This window comes from Pararge aegeria, chromosome 13 (assembly GCF_905163445.1).
Source record: "Pararge aegeria chromosome 13, ilParAegt1.1, whole genome shotgun sequence".
Taxonomy (NCBI): Eukaryota; Metazoa; Arthropoda; class Insecta; order Lepidoptera; family Nymphalidae; genus Pararge; species Pararge aegeria.
In genome coordinates, this window is record NC_053192.1 from 10,242,798 (window position 1) to 10,260,143 (window position 17,346).

A 17,346-nucleotide genomic window follows, 5' to 3' on the forward strand; every position below is an offset into this window, starting at 1 on the left:
GTTCAATCTCCAGAAGAGGCAATTTGGGAAATTGCAAATCTGAATTTTCTATGGTCTGGGCTAGTTTGCACCCTAACGACAAAGGTAATAAAGTTATTTACTAGGGAATTAAATATAGTAAATGCCGCGGCATTGACACGACAGGGTTTAGCTGTCATATACCTAAGAGGTTAGCCCGCTACCATTTTAGAGTACATCATAATTTTTAACCAGGGGAGATCTTCGTAAACTAGCAAGCCTTTTGTTGTATTATTAAGTCTTATGCTTATTTCACAAAATAAACATTATACTAAGTACACAGAAGATTTATAACGGGGAAACTCATGCAGAAAAAAAAAATGAAAATCGCAGATTAAGTCACGGTCACAAAACAGTTTCCAATATTGAACATTATGAGATCTTTACTGGGTACACACACAAAGTAAAAAATATTTAATTTTAAATTTAAAACGTGTTCGCCATTTAGGGATTTCAATTACGATACCGGAGCACATAATTTTCCTGCAGACATTTTTAATTTTTTAATTTATACAAATGTTGTTCGGTATGGTTCGTAAGTTCGTTGTCCTGCTTTGGTAGAGAACCTATTTTCAAATCTATGGAAATAATTTTATTTAAAAGTACTACATAATCGGCTTTAAGTTTTTGAAACATATTTGCGGTATGCCATAAAAACGGTACACAGTAACGGCTACTGTGTGAAATTTGTTTAAACTGCCTTATATTTTGTACTTTTATTACAAGGGTAACAAACAAACGGTTCTATAGGGACTTTTAGAAAACTTTTAAAACTAAACTTATTTAGTTACTTGCTTGAAAAAAAACGCGGCTGAGGTGATAGCAGCGGCAACAGAAAGTAAAACCTCACCTAACCTAACAAAAGCTTAGAATAACGTCACGTACAACCTTTCCATAAATACTTTATCAGAATACATACAATAGTACACACTCTCACGTAATTATATATACACGCCCTCTGATTGAGAAAACAAAATATTCCTTTTTAGTGGAAGCTTTTAGTTTTTCTAGAAATGTCAGTATTATTTCATTATTTCTGTTTTCCTTGTATTTTTTCTTTGTGTTTTGTTGCAATAAAGTTTTTTCTATTTCTATTTCTAAATATTGAGAAGTGTCTCTTTCGTTTTTCTCTTAAGGTTACAGCTGAAACCTTATTTTTTTTGGCAAAACAAATAATCTCAGGTACTTAACAAAAACAGCAAACTTATTCATTGTTCCCCTCTCGTTGACTTTTCTTTATTTAGATTAATAATTTAGCAGGAAAATAAGACTGAAATATTCGGGATACCAGCTGTGACAAGGTTTTGCAATTTTGCCCGACCTAGGATAATGAGAAATCTTTGTTTAAAGCTCTCTGTAATATTAAAAACATGCCCCAAAGCTCATTTTTCATGAAATTTTACGCGTCATGATATTCATAACAGCGCTTCCGTTTGGAATTTTAAAATATTAAAGGGTTAGTTTGACACATATTTCAAAGAGTTTAAATCACATGGCTTAAAGTACTGAAAGCTTAATTTACTTGGGGCGTATTTTCGTGTGGTACAAATTTTGTTAATTGGATTCACTTAAAAAGTTAAATTGGTTAATCCAAACCAAAATTTATAAATAAGAGGATATTCAGGTAAAGTTTTAATGTATCACAATTGGCTCAGTATTCAAATATCCTCTTATATTTGACCCTAGCTGTTGCCCGCGTTCTTCGTCCGGGTTTATTACGGTTATATATTTAAAAATTACTGGATAAAAGAACTTTTCGTTTTACTGGGATAAAAAGTAGCCTTTGTTACTCTACGTCCTTTCAACTTATTCTATGCTAAGAACCAAATTGATTGGTTGCTCTATTAAGGCGTGAAAGAAAGACAAACAAACAAACAAGTAAACACACTTTCGCATTTATAATATTACTTAGGAATTAGAAATTATTGATTCCCTCATCTAAAATCTACAACAATCAATCGGTCAATCTAATTCCGGTAATATATTTTTCTGAAGCTGGTGTTTTGGTGGTGTAGACCACGACGTACGGGCAGATTATTTTCGGCTTTTCAGTGTCATATAATATGGTTTGAATATCAAAACAGCACTATCAGTAGTGTTTTAGTTGTAAACAAGAATGCACTACAAAATACTAGCAGTTAAATCAGAGTTGACGAGAATGATCGAGACAAATGGTGAACAAGATAATAATAATCAGTACAAAAGAAATCTGCGAATAAAAGGGCAGACTTTTTCTTTGATTTGTCCTTCTGTTCGTGTAAATGAAGCGCCATTTGTAGATTACTATCTCGCCTCGAGATAATGGCGTCTCGTCCTTGGAACCAGCTCATTTTCATTTTTCATAGATTAATTAAAATATTCTTTGGTCTTTTCACCTTTGTGCTGCCCTGCTCTGTTGTTGGTTTGAACTTTCCACCTAAATATATTTTTAGGGTAAAGTTTAGTGATTATTTCACTGCTACCTTAATGAATACGTAGCCTAGATATGTGTTAAGCCGGGTATTAGCAACACACTTCTGCTCTACACGATGTATGCTATGCTTTTTTTTTATAAGCTCAGATGCTCAGATGTGCCAAATTTATGACTTTATTAATATATAAAGTCATAAGTTTGTCTTAATAATCGTCTTAATATATAAATTAAATTACTTCCAATAATGACCTGAACTTGTATGAAATTGTTGTTGGCACTTGGTATAAAAGTCCTATGTTTACGAGGTTAGAGATACCGAAATTTGCATTTAGTTTAGTTATTTTAAATAAAAAATAATTACACAAACGTTATTTTTCGGATATCACCTTTTAAAGGAGGTAAAAAAGGGCATTAAATTTAGGAAAATATTTTATTTAAAGAGGTTTTATCTCATTAAATAAAATATTTTCTTAGCCTAGGGGTTAAGAGTTATAGATACCAAGATTCGAATTTAGGTTAATAATTATATAGAAATGATCTAATAAGATAACGATGTGTACGTACAACAGACCAGAAGTGTAAAATGCGGAAACCGGCCCAGTAGAAGAAGACAAAGAGAGGGATGACTTAGAACTGCAGCTTATGGGATACACAGATGCTTTAAAACTTAGGGGGGTAAGGGGAGAACGGTGACTAACATCTTGACCGGCCCAATTGTCAACCTCACCTGCACGCGTCAGTGGTACGAATGAATAGCTGATGGCGATGCGCAGCATCGTGGTGCCCCCTGCTGGATAACGGACGAGGCTCTGGCGACCGAACAACGGCGGTATAACTGTAAGCCCAGCTGGGAAACCAGATGGAAGAGGCTTCAGAGGCCTTGGGTTTCAAATACACCCTAAAAGACTGGTGCAGAAGGCAATGGGAAACCACTGCACTATTTTCCCAAGAAAATCACCAATGAATACAACAATAGCGAGTAAAGTTTTGTCATGCGATCCGGCTAACGCCCGGCGCCACTATACCGGGAATGGTGGTGTGAAATGTGCTACCGGCCTTGCCATCGCGAGGGACCAGGCGACATAACGCAATACAAATGGCCAAAGACAGGACCCGATGGAGAGAGATCTTATATGACAAGATTACTCGCCATACCAGTGATCACGATCCTCAGTCATGAGGGAGCGACTAAAGAGAGAGAGAGCCATCTACCGTTTAATCTGTTGGACTAATCTTAAGGACATTTGAAATATGCGTAGCTTTCTTTCTGGAGAAGAGCACGAATATGGTGCATAGCCCCACGGATTCATCTCAAGCCCACGGGAAATCAGGAATTCTACTCCAACGAAGTCGCAGGCATCCGTATAAATCACCCTTAGGTGCACAGCAGATCATGGAACTGATATTCAGGCACTGCTGGAGATACGGGGTTCTAGTATTTCTTTTAATTTCAGGGAAAATAAAAATGTTATAGAGGACGAAGTCGATTATATAGCATTTGAATAAAAACAAGAATCGCGATACAAAAGACTAAAAAGCATTTGTTCATAATTGTATGTGCTACATCATAATTACCTGGAGTAAATTTCCCTTTACCCAAAATTTGGCGAACTTATCTTCTAACCAAGGTTCGTTAAAGTTCTAACATAGTTTAAAAATTTAATTTGTCAAAGAGGCTGAAACTCATAATAGAAGGCATCATACCATAGTTATAAACTTTGGCATGTGCATACTGTGTATAAACTAAACATTTGGAACAAGTTGTGACGAGGTACGCTTTTTGGCGACCGCCCAGGGCAAACTTCCGCCGCAAAGAATTCGCCTCGCAAACCCGGGGTCAGGCTTAAAGTTCACAAATGACACCGGGGAGACTGTGATAATTCACAAGCTAATGCCAAAGTTGGCTTGTTCGAAATTTTTGCCCTTTTTACCCGACTACTTTTATAGTGAGAGTTTGTCAGTGTGGAAGCAGTTTTTTAAGTCGATTTAAATTCATCATATTGAATGAATATTCTCACGTATTTATCTATCTGGGAATTATTAGGCCTGATAAGTTTATTACGATTATGAGTAGGACTGGGAAAGCATACCGACAATTCTTAACTGAATTCGCAATATGGCATGATTTAACCACCCTAAAATAATAATCGATTTTGAAAAATAATGCAGTTTAACTAAGAAGTTATTGATACGAGTATAAGCATTATTCTTATGGTTGCATAAAATGTTCCGACTTAGCCCTTAGCACTAGTACACATTAGGCTTCTTTAAAGGTTATGCGAGTTGCAAGTTACGAGGTAGTAGCTTGAAGCGTTGCCACTTAAATTTCAGCTTCTGAGAACCCGTGAAGTGAGGTCCATGCGGTATATTCTTGTAAATACAAAAGAGCGGTTTTATGTGGACTTCTGTATGGGCTGTATAGTCTAAATTTAAGTGCCATACTCCTCTTAATAGGTTAGTCCGCTACCATATTAGACTGCATTATCACATTATTTCCATTTAATACATTATGCCAGTTATACACGTTTGATCTACTACGTCCTGCCGTACTATAATAAAACTTCAGACAAACATAAGCTTTCCTGCAGCCGCAGATAGCGCTATAGTAAACATATATTTTGTATTTATACCAAACATGTTAAAGGATGCTACGTGCTAATGATTCCTTTTCGATAAATACGACTTGTAGAATGCCTCGTAATATAACAAATAACATTTCCAAGCATGCCCTCGAGTCATCTCACGTACTTGTCTCGAGTGTGGACAAACACCTTTCGGCCCGAGGCATTTGTCAACTTCGTGTACAAGGCACTGCTCTTGCATTACGAGCCAATTTGGACCTTTCGAGGCCACAAGCTCTATTACAGGGGACAAATAACGCGTGTTGCCAACACAAGGCAGTTACATCAATTTCAACTCACTGATGCCGGTGAGTGGAAGCGGTAGGTACATTTTGTTTCCTTGACAATATTGTATTTACAAGTTATTTTTTAGTTTCTCCTGACTGTAGTAAAAACTTGCAAGTTAAGCGCAAGTCATATTCAAGTTTCTGATTGAGTTGAAATTTGCAGGCATACGAAATTTGCAGGTAAATTATAATGACATGCAGGGGATCTGATTGTGAAGGTAGAAAGTGGCCATGGGAGCTCTGTAATAAAACGACGCTATCGCAGCGAGTTTGAGCTAGCGTGATTCGTCTTAATATTTGAAAAGTTATCTGCTTTTCGGGTTTTATAATTAAGTTACTCAACTATTATATAAATAAAAAAAATTGGAATCAAAATAACCTTAAATTTCTTTTGCGCCCATAAACCATCTATAGATTGAAAATATTCACCAACTACGATATAACAAAACAATTATGTATATCTTTCACGTTGCTCTGTTGCAACGTGAAAGATGTACAAAAAAGACAAAGAAAGGTTTTTTTAATTTGTAGAGTAAGAGTAGATACCTTCTTCGGTTCTTGCTGGTATCAACCCAGACGTGAAGTTTAAGAAATAAATTTTTAGCTATCTCTGAAGGGTTTGATACGACATGGTAGCTACTACAGAATAATTCAAGGAAGTAAACATGTCATAAACTTAGCTTACGTGCGAATTGGACACAGCACAGGAATAGTAACATATGTGGAACACTGCATAATATTGGCATTATTAAGATTGAACAAAAAACACAAAAAATAATGTTTTTTGTACAAAGTTGAAAGTTCATTATTAGTTGTTAAAGCGACAATAGACATATCCTCGGGGTAAATTTTAAATCTTTAACTCTGAACCAACGGGTTGTTTCTCCTAAACTGTGACACACAGACGACAAGACGGATGGCACAACATTATTAATAGGATATCTTTCACGCCCTGTGGGTACGGAATCCTAAAAAAATATGTCTTATCTTTTTTATCTTCTTTCTTTAATAGTCTATAACTGTCTACTGCTGGACTAAAAGTCTCTCACACGCGTTTTGTCCATAGTCACCACGTTGGGCAAACGGGCTGTAGTAAATTGTAGTAGCAGCACAGTGGACGCCGCTACCCCATTTTCCGTTATATTCTCTTAGTCGCCTCGTACGACAACCGCGGGAAGAGGAGGTGTGGTGACAACTGTATTCTGCTCTGCCGTTACCACACGGCACAATCAAATGTCTTATGTTATCATAATCTAATTTCTTCTATTATCAAGGCAATGACAAATCAAGAAGCATTTCGGGATTACAAGGGGAAAGTAAGATTTTATCGAAGCCGGCGTTAAGAAGTTTTTTCCAAAGACATCTAAAATCCGGCAATTGTTCTACAAAAGAACTTGGCTTAAACTTTTACTTCCCGAAGCTTTAATAGCAGCTATTATTTTTGCACAGATAAAAAAAAGGCTTCTATATACAATGCGGGATTTTCCTTTATGATTCTTTGCTCCTTTTATATAAGTTGGTAAATAGTTTTGCTTGCTTTATACTTTTACTGTACTGCACCACTGCAATGCGAACAAAGTTCAACCATTCTTAGGATATCGTTTAAGGAAATGAAAGTATTTGTTGACGCAATAAATACTTAAGTACTTATAAGTTAAAGCTGTCCACCGTTTCGATGTATTTTTTTAGCTTGTGAAAAAGGGAAATAGTTTATAGTCTTTTTCTCGCAGAATTGCGTAAGTTAAACGCTTTGCATAACACTCAGAACATTTTTGTAGTACTCACGTAAGTTGAGATACGTGAACGTTCAAAAAATAATGGGTAGAAGCAGCTATACTCAACGAAAAGAGGTAGAATCTGTATGGAATTAATAATTTCTTCAATCTTTATACTCCACACCAAACAGATCTTCGGCAATGTAATCTCTACGCACGGTTCGCTCCGACACCGGAGCATACTCTGGAGATGTTGATTTTACAATTAATAATTGCTAAGACACAAACTCATAATAACTACTACACGAGAATTAAAAAAAAAAATCTTTTCCCAATTTATTTTGGATCAGACCAAAAAAATTGCAAGTTATTGGTTATCTATCAGACCATCTAAAACCGGACTTAGAAATTGACGTTGCTTACCCCTTTGCCTCGGCAAACATGTTATCCAGTTCGTCGCGGTTATTATCTCTAACATGGGATCGTAATCGTTACCTAAAGCCCGCCAACCCGCAACGGAGCAGCGTGGACAGTTTAAGTTCTAAATCCTACTTTTTTAAGAGCGGATGCTTTCGCCCAGTAGCGCTTGGCTATGTATAAAAAAAGAAGTTTTAAAAATATTTGCCAATGTTATTTAGTACTTTTTACCCAAGTGGGTCACAGTAAAGTAAAGCTTGAGATTTATTGTATTTATATTCCTACAATTTTCCGGTCAGTGAGTTCGGTAGGAACGTCAGGGGAGGCATTACGGGGATGTCGTAGATTTACTTCAAACTTGATGTACACTCCGGGGAGAAATCACAAAATGGCGCTCATTGTCATACCCATACAACATAACGTCGCATAAATTTTAAATGATTTTCTAGCTTCCGCAACTCATATTTAAGAACAAATAAATTGTTTACTTTTTTATGATATATTCATTTTATCAGAAACAACAATTCCATCTATCAATCTTTCTCAATCGATTAACTGACCCGCGCTACTTCGTCTGCACCAAATCGGTTATTAACGGTTTTAATTTATAAAAAAAACCTAGAACCTAATTATTGTTCCGCATACCGGTTCCAGTTTTATTTCGAAACTATTTTATATGCAGAGAGGCGGCTCGCGGATTTTTTTTTGTTTTAGCATTTCTTTACCGAGGTATCTTACGACGATACGACTAAAGGTCCAATTTGAATAATTTTAAAAGGAATTGTGAGGTACATAATCAATCTTAATTATAAAACTATTTATTACTACTTAAATAAAGATATTTTTGACTTTGACTTTATTTGGATAAGGGTTAATATCATGATAGGAATGTGGAGACATTATACCCGTGTACATCTTTCGATTATACCCGTGTTTTGATTGGCAAATTATAACAAAAAGGAGTTATTGTGACTTAACCATAACAGTTGGACATATTGCCTCGCTTACTATTTTGTAGGTAATAATGATTCCTTTAAACATATTATAGTAAATTATTCTTATGTATCAAAAATCATTTTCCAGCTCCAAGGCAAACAAATCCCACAAATAAAAAAAAAGTAATAAGATTTCTATTACTTTTACAACGTAGGTAACGATACTCACTGTTTTTTTTCGAGAGGATAGTTTAGTTTACTCATTAGTTTAGTTACGAGTACCAGAAGAAAGGTTAACTCTAAACCATTAATTATCATATTTAATTCATTGTTAGAGAATCGACTTGCGCAAATCATATCAACGGAAATCATGATATTTAATCAGACTTGATTGATATTTGAAACGAAGCGAAAACCTGTCTTTTTAAAAAAATACTGCCCTTTTCTTTCAATTTAGAAAAAAACGATGTTCCTTCAACCAAATAGCGCCCCTTCACGTAGGAGTGATCGAAGATAGGGTGAACATCCCTCGTTACTTGGAAAACGTGCCACCCGCAACGCCTTTTAATGTTAAATACTTACAAAACAGGTTTTCGCTTATGTAAACTCTGGAAAATATGAAACCAGTTCTCACTTAAGTTATACAGTGGACTATCGCTTTCCTAAATCTTATACAATGTTTTGTTTCAAATTAAAATCAAGATTACGTATCACATATTTTTAGTAGTTAATACTTCTAAAAATACTACTACTTAAAATACTAGTACTATAGGTCGTCACGTAAGAAAAGCGTTATACCCCTTCTATGCGAGTCGCTCGGTTTCGTCCGGCATATTTACGTTATAAGCGATCACTAGTCACTGATGGTCAAAGTAGAAGTATGGAGCTTCGTTTCGGAGATTTTTTCAAAAGTAGGTACGGTATATATATGCAGGGCAACCGGACAGATGATCCACAACATCATCTTTGCACAATTAAGAACCGTTTAATTATATATTACAAATGGATAAATGATTTTTATACTATAAAAGAAACCAATTTTCTATATTTCCGGTATATAGACCTAAAAATAAAAAATATAGCAAAATCGGTTGCCCCCTATTTTACCAATCTTAAGAGGGGATTTCCCAAAATAATTTATATGGATTTTTATAACTTTAAGCTGATAACCTAAATATCGATTTCTATGTTTCTGACTTCAAAAACATACTTCTTCCAACCCCAATATTACCACAAGGGGGGTAATTTCTCGAAACAATTTCTTAGCTGACATCTACGTCCTAAAAGGAATCTACCGAATATATGTTTGTATTTTTTATACTTCCCGAGATTTCGTAATTAGTCAGTGAAACAGTTGGTTTCTTTTGTATATTTAGATTATTCCTTCTAAAAAAACCATAAGGATCACTTAAAGTACCCATCTAACGCTTTCTAGCGAACTTTCTTCTTGTAAAATCGTAGGTTACAAAATGCTGTAGCAAAAACCCAATTAAAACTTAGCCGATACGTACATACATGAACGAACTTCACCAGTTTCCTTTTATGTCAGACTGCTTGTTATTCTTTTAACTCCAGTGTATAGCTGCTTCAGTGAACGATTCGATTAACTAGTATCTGTATTTCCTATATTTATTGTGAACAAAAAGCTTTTCACAGTCTATCCTGAACCACTTGTGCCCGTTTTTACTGAACCTAGGGAACGCCCGAAGACCCTTTATGCTGCATGCGGGCCGTTGATTCAGTGATTATTATCACTTTTATCATTTTTAATATGTACCCAGTATCTTATATTTGGACCAGAACCGAGTATCAAAAACAGGACCTGTTAAACACGGTAAACATTAACATTACATTACGAATCTAAGCTGCTAATAACAAATAATAGAGACAGAAATTTTGAAACCAAAAAAAAATTTAACTTCATCGTGTTAAATATAAATTTCGAAACAATTTTTTTATATAAATTTGTTATGTCCCTACTTTATGGACGCAATACCAAAATATAAAATGAGAATAAAATTTTGATTTCCACATTTTTCCTATTCAACAATCTTAATATTTAATTACCATGATAGTTCAGGACGATCCAAGAAGGTAATATCACCAAGGATATTGCACCATTTTTTTTAAATGGAACGCTTTAATTTTTACTATGTGTATTAAACGATACAACTACCACAGGAGTCAATAAATAATTTGAGAACACACTTCTAAGATTATTGAAAGAGCCATTGTTCTGAAGTTAGGACGTGGCCGTAATGTTATGTAGATGGAAAAGTTACGTGTTTGTAAATTTAAGTTTTTTTTTTTAATCAAAATGTACTTAATTTATTTAAGTGGCGTTGGTAATAACCGTACACAGGTTATTGTATTTTTTTCTCCGTAAATTGATTTAATTTTTATATTTATATATAAGATAAAAAAGGAACTGTTCGTAATTAGTCATTACGTAAGAGTTTTATAAACAAAATAGCTATAGCATTTGAAGTATAACGTACTACGTCTTTATTTGCTAAAATTTGTTGTTTGAAAGTTATAATATAATAATTAATTTTCATTATCATGTCTAAGTTCCAAGAAAACACGAATAACGAATCTCATGTACCTACTCGCTCGCAGTATCCCAGACTCAATATTTCTCAATTAAGAAATAGTAATAGCTTAGCTTAAATTTATAAATTTATTGTAATACTTGTTTTCGTTCTTATGCTGGTTTTCCATCTGTATTAAGCGGGTGCATGGAGAAAGATTTTTTTAAAACTTATAGGCTAAGTATTGGGTGAACCTAATCATACCTAATTGTCCATGCCTGATGTGCAGGGATTATATTATTATAGTTGTTAGGAAAAACGATATATATATTATCGTTATATATAGTCGTAGACCAGTAACTCAATGCATTATTGAACTTTGATTGACGACGAACTGATTTTTTAAAGATTCCTTGTGTGGGCGTACTAAACAAAAAAATAAGTTTAACATTAGGTGTGTTTCGGGCTTAAGTATCGTTGGAATGGTGCAACGAAGCAAACCGAACTAGAGCGATAAGTTAAAACGTTATAAGAGCTGTATAGTGCCTATATTGGGTACTAAAACTCTGTAGCTCTATATTGCTATTATAAAGCTGTGATAGCGTTTTAACTTTCATTGTTAACTCTTTGTGCGTGATTGAGGGTTTCTTATACCTTGCTGAAGTTAGAGATGTGAACTAGAAATGCAGGAATTCAATTCCTATTTATTGGTTCGGGTGAATTAGGTGAAAAAGGTTCATAGCTTCGCTTTCTCGTACCACTTCAGTATATAGCACGTGCGTGATGGAGAGGTAGCTGTAATGTAAAAATTGTAAAGTAAAGTGTTCATAAAATATTGAAACACCTTAGACAGTGAGTTTCTTATGTCGTCGAGATATTAAAAATTTCATATTCGCGTTGGTATATTTAAGCGAAACGCAAAATAATATGAGTTATTCAAAGGATACCTACTGCGAAAGCAATTTTTTCATATAAATATTCTATGTATTTACTATTTATGTATCAAAAATTAGAACTGTTTAATTGTGGCATTACGATCATGACTTTAAAAACTAAAGCATGTTACTACATATAGTCTATTGATTATGGTTTAAAAGCTACCTTGTAAAAGTTTAACAAATCTACTTAAACTGATTTGGTTATATTGTAATAGAAACTAATAGAATAACCAATCTATTTATTATCAAAATCGGCCTTACAGGAACGGCTACATTTCTTAATCTTATACATAAATAGATAATATGTATAAATAATATAATATTGCAACATTTGTGCTATTAATCGATTAGTTTCGATTATAAGAGAAATTCATCAGTTCAAGAAACAAAATTGTTATGAACTTACGGTGGCCGACATAACAGGCAATACCATAGTAAAAATCTGGAAATAAATGCTCTTCTGCAATTAGTACTTTTGATTTAGACGTGCATAAAGATTCAGGATTTCAAAATTGGAGAAATATGATATACCGCAGTAAACTTATGAATTGAGTATCTAAGTATGAAAGAAATATTATGGCATCGGATATATTATGTATTATATGAGCGATAAATATCACAGTTGCAAGTGAAAAGCTGCCAGATGTTAAAAAAATATAGGCAAATAAACTCATGTTTCTTTTAGAGGTACAATCTACAATGATAGTGACCAGACGAGCTCAATTCAGAGATGTTCTCCCACAGTAATTTATCCACAAAACAGTATTTCTTTCAAGGCTCTAAAACATAAATTAATCAAACCCCTCTACAGTAATATCTGGCTTAACAACATCAATAAATCACTTAGGTTGTCTGGAAACCGTCCAGGTTTGACAATTTATCTTTAAAAATTCCTTTTCTTTAATATTTTTCCAAATTTGCTTTTCTTATTTCCAAAATAATTTTTCAATCCTAGTATTTATGTGAATTTTAAAGAACTAAAGTAATCTTTAAGGTATTTTTTTCAAAAGTGAAATGGAAGATTACTTTGAGAATAACGTAACAAATACGACAAAGGTGATTAAATAAAGTAGGTACAATCATAAAGTATAAAGTATGGGGCAAAAGTAATAAGAACGAATTCGGAAAAATCAATTTTAAGCACATTTACCTGTTAATAAATTTATTATTTATAGGTTTATCCATTAAATTCAATATGGCGCCAGCATTAAAGCGTTTAAGCGCCTATAAAAATCCCCACACAGATTTATTGCATTCCGTATTAAGGGAATTAATTTCCAGAATTCAAATTTTACATTTTTTTAAATTAAAATTGAAATTTCTTATTAAACAATATCAGTTAATATCATCTTCAATTGTTTATAGGGTTATCGTATAAAATCATGTGTACTTAGATACGCGCCTGTCTAGTTAAATTTTGTCTTCCTCAGCTGATTTTTTTTAAGATATACCAGATTTTGGAATTCACACACAAATATTAAAATTTTACCTTTATTTTCATATTTGTATTTATTAATCTCAACAACTACAATTTTATATTAACAATTTATTGTTTATTCCTTTACCTAATCTCGTGCTACCGATGGATTTTAAATACTTAATTTATCTAGACTCAACTGCTTGTAGGAGACAAGTTGACTTTACTAGTTGTTGAATACAACTTGAGAGTCTGAATATTAACTTACTAGGTGGTAAAACGCTTTTTATTAAACCGTATATTTAACATCAGTATTTTTAGTGGTAATGTAGGATTGTAACTAACGTTTTATTTAACTTGAGAGTCTGAAGATTAACTTACTAGGTGCTAAAACACTTTTTATAAAACCGTATATTTAACATCAGTATTTTTAATGGTAATGTAGGATTGTAACTAACTTTTTATTTGAGATACACCGCGTGTTCTGTTAAACCTAAATTTACTTCTATTTTATATACTGGCTCACCTTTACTCAGATTACTTCATTAAATTGCTTTCTACTCGTGTAATATTATATTATTTATCAATAAATCTACAGAGGTGATGAAATTTCCAGGAACTCTATAGAAAATAATCAAACTCTAATATGAGTACATGATATTTTAAATCCAATATTATGTTCATTGGCTTCACATCACTAAAAAAGTTACAACCGAGGCTTAATACACTGAAAATAAATTCAAAATAGAATGAAGATTTTTTGAAGATGCCAAAGGTGATTATTGGAAACAACTCCATTGATAATAGCAGTAAAGAATGCTATTTTATCATCACTTTTATTATTTCCTTGTCAATGTTGTGTTTTAATATAGTGTAACCTAACAGGTTATTAAATATTGCTATAAATGTGTACTTATAAATGACTAAGACCATAAAAATAAAGATTTCTAGTATTGTTAATTTTACCAGCTTTCTTGATTAAATTTAACTCTATCTAAAGCGTAGTAATTATATTGTCTACCAATGCGGGCTGGTGAACATGAACGATTATTAATAATCATAATAGTTATTTGTGTTATAAAAACCGGGACCGAAAGCTTAACTTGCTCAGGTTTGGTACTTAAAACTCCAGGCAGAAAAACTCAATGAATCTGAATTATTATCTCAAACCGGGAATCGAAGTGAAAGCCTTGTGAACTGTAGTTGATCACACTAATAAACGAACGAGGCTATTGACATGATAAATGTATTGGAAATATTCATAAAATACTAGCTATTGCCCGCAACTTCGTCTGCGTTTGATTTTGTTTTTAAAGTATTCAGTATCACTAAGCCTTAAATGAGTATAGTATATATATATATATATATATATATAGTATATATATATATATATATATATATATATATATATATATATATAGCATGTGACTGTCAATTAATTATAGACAAATAATTTGCAATAAAATAAAATTGCTACTATAATTAAAGATCTAAGCTATCCTATCTCTTAAGTTGGACCAGAATGCTGACGGTGTGCCAATTTAATTTTAAATCGGTTAAGAAGTTTAGGAGTCCATCGCGGACAAACATCGTGACAGGAGATTTATATATATTAAGATATTTAATGTATGAATGAATAATTGAATTAGGTTACAGTACATGTGAAAATAAGTTAATTCTGTCTGTAAGATATTTTTCATTGTGAAGCTGTAGCTCGAATCAAGGAAGAAGATAATCGTTTTAAATTTTGTCAAATCACATCTTTATTGCTTGCAAGCGGCAAGCTGAGCTAAGAAGCATTAAATAAAATGTCGTTAAGCATTTTACTTTTCGTTTTGCAAGTGCTGTGTTCACGGCACGTTCAAAGTGAGCATCCTTGCATCCGATTGAATTCGGCTCCCTGCTTAAAGGATTTGCAAAAATTGCATCAGTTCACTGACAAGTTTGCTATTTTCAGGGCCCGTGGAATGCACCTAGTTCGTTTCTACAGAATTAAAATTCGTTATTGCTTGATGAAATGTTCTTGTTGTATCGTAATACTACTATTTCCTCGCGACTTATATCGCGTTTTTAAAGAATTAACGGACCAAGCTGATGGCCGATCCATTGGTAAGTAGAAGACAGTCGCCCGGTGCCCATCAAGGGCTCCTAAGAATTGTAGCTTGAAGGTTGTTCATAGATAAGCGAGAAAATAGAAACAAGAGTCACTACAAACAGACTGACTTGACGTTTCAAAATTGCTTATAAACTAGGCCTACTTGAAATAAATGAATAATAGAATTATGAAAAAAACAAACTTATACTTTTCTCTTATGCTTTTATTTGTGCAGGTCTAATAACCTAGACATTATTGATAATGTTTGGTTTTAGATTAGTCAATATTCTTGTGGCTACAACCCGTGGGCCTAAGACAGGTAGGTTATTACGTGTGTTACACTAACAAATGCCTATCTTTGGACGTCAATAGCATGTACTATATTGTCGTCACGAGCCCTGTGACAACTGTAATACCCCAATTCGTTACGTTTCCCGGTGATTTTAGTTTAGGGAAGAGAACGTTTAGCACGAGCACTTGTGAAATATATTACCTGACGACACCGAAGGTTGACGCATTATGGATTTCTGTCTCGTGCGGTTTTTCTACTATTCTTGTTTATATTTAAATTTTAAATTATAGCACCTTATTTTCATTGGGCATTCGATCTTGATTTTCAAAGCATAAAATAATAAATTAAACTTTAAGTCATATACACTTAGAGTTCACATTCAGACATCAGGCACAATAGTTCCAGAGTCATATTAGTTGGGTGTGTGGTAAGGGCAGATCGGAATACAGTTCTTTCCCAGCAGAGTCGTACGTGGCGACTAAGCGAATATTAGGGAAAACGGGCAGCAGCGTCTCTGTGCCACTTCTACCATCTACTGCGATCTCCAACAAGTCCGCCCAGCGAGTTGATTATATTAAAACCCTCCCATTGGGAGAGGCCTTTAGTCCAGGAATGTACTGTATAACATAGGCTATTGATGATTGTTAGTTCGATTCGTCAGTCACATTTGGTGCTACACATGGGGAAAAAAATAAGCTGTAATTTAAATAGACTGCTAGTCTAGGGTTAATAACTAAAAAAATTAAGGTCATTGGCTAATTTTCTTTAAAACGTAAGGATTTTAAGGGTCCTGTGCTGAGAACTGGGACTCTGGCCTTCTAAATGAACGTGGTATAACGACGTCAATAGTTATGCAGTGATTTGTATTTTATTTTATTCGACTACAAGCAGTGGCGTTCCCAGGGTCTTCTTATATATACCCAATCGTGACATCGTACGGGAACGCTACATCGCTTAGCAGTATGTATTTGTCAATACTGACAACCTCCCCTTACACCAGACCAAAGGAAATTATAAATTCCCAAATTAGCCCTGGCGGGAATCGAACCTGGGAACTCTTTAACTTAATAACACAGCGGGCGCCGCTGCGCTAGGCAGATCGTCAATATATATATATACTCCCAGCATAGCTTTCTCCATTATCTGCTGAGTTATTATGAGCCGTTTAATGAGACCAATAGTACCTAAGGAAACACTTTCAAAGACTTTGTAGAACATTGTAGTTCGAAAATGCCTTCTACTGTACCTTTTTCTTCTACTGTAATAATCTGTGTGTATTAAAACCATAACGCTAACAAAAACTGTACGATGCACGAATATTAATCAAGTTCTTGGTTAAAAAAAAAAAAAATCATTCCTTATAAGACTAGTTACCACAAAGTATTTTAGTAGCCAAGTTTTTCCGCTTATATCTTTTATACTCTTTCTGAAGTCGACATTATAAGGCGCTGTATTAACTGTTAGCTCTACCCTAACTTTTTTACTCGTTTTGCGAGATTTAATTAAATTTTGAACTACTCTTTGGGAGCATACATATATTGTGGTATGTATTTTAATATTTTTATCAGTTCTTATTATGCCTAATAATATAAATGCGAAAGTTTATTACTTGTTTCTTTTAGTTACGCAGCAATAGAAAGGCCCACCAACCCGCATTGACCCGCAAC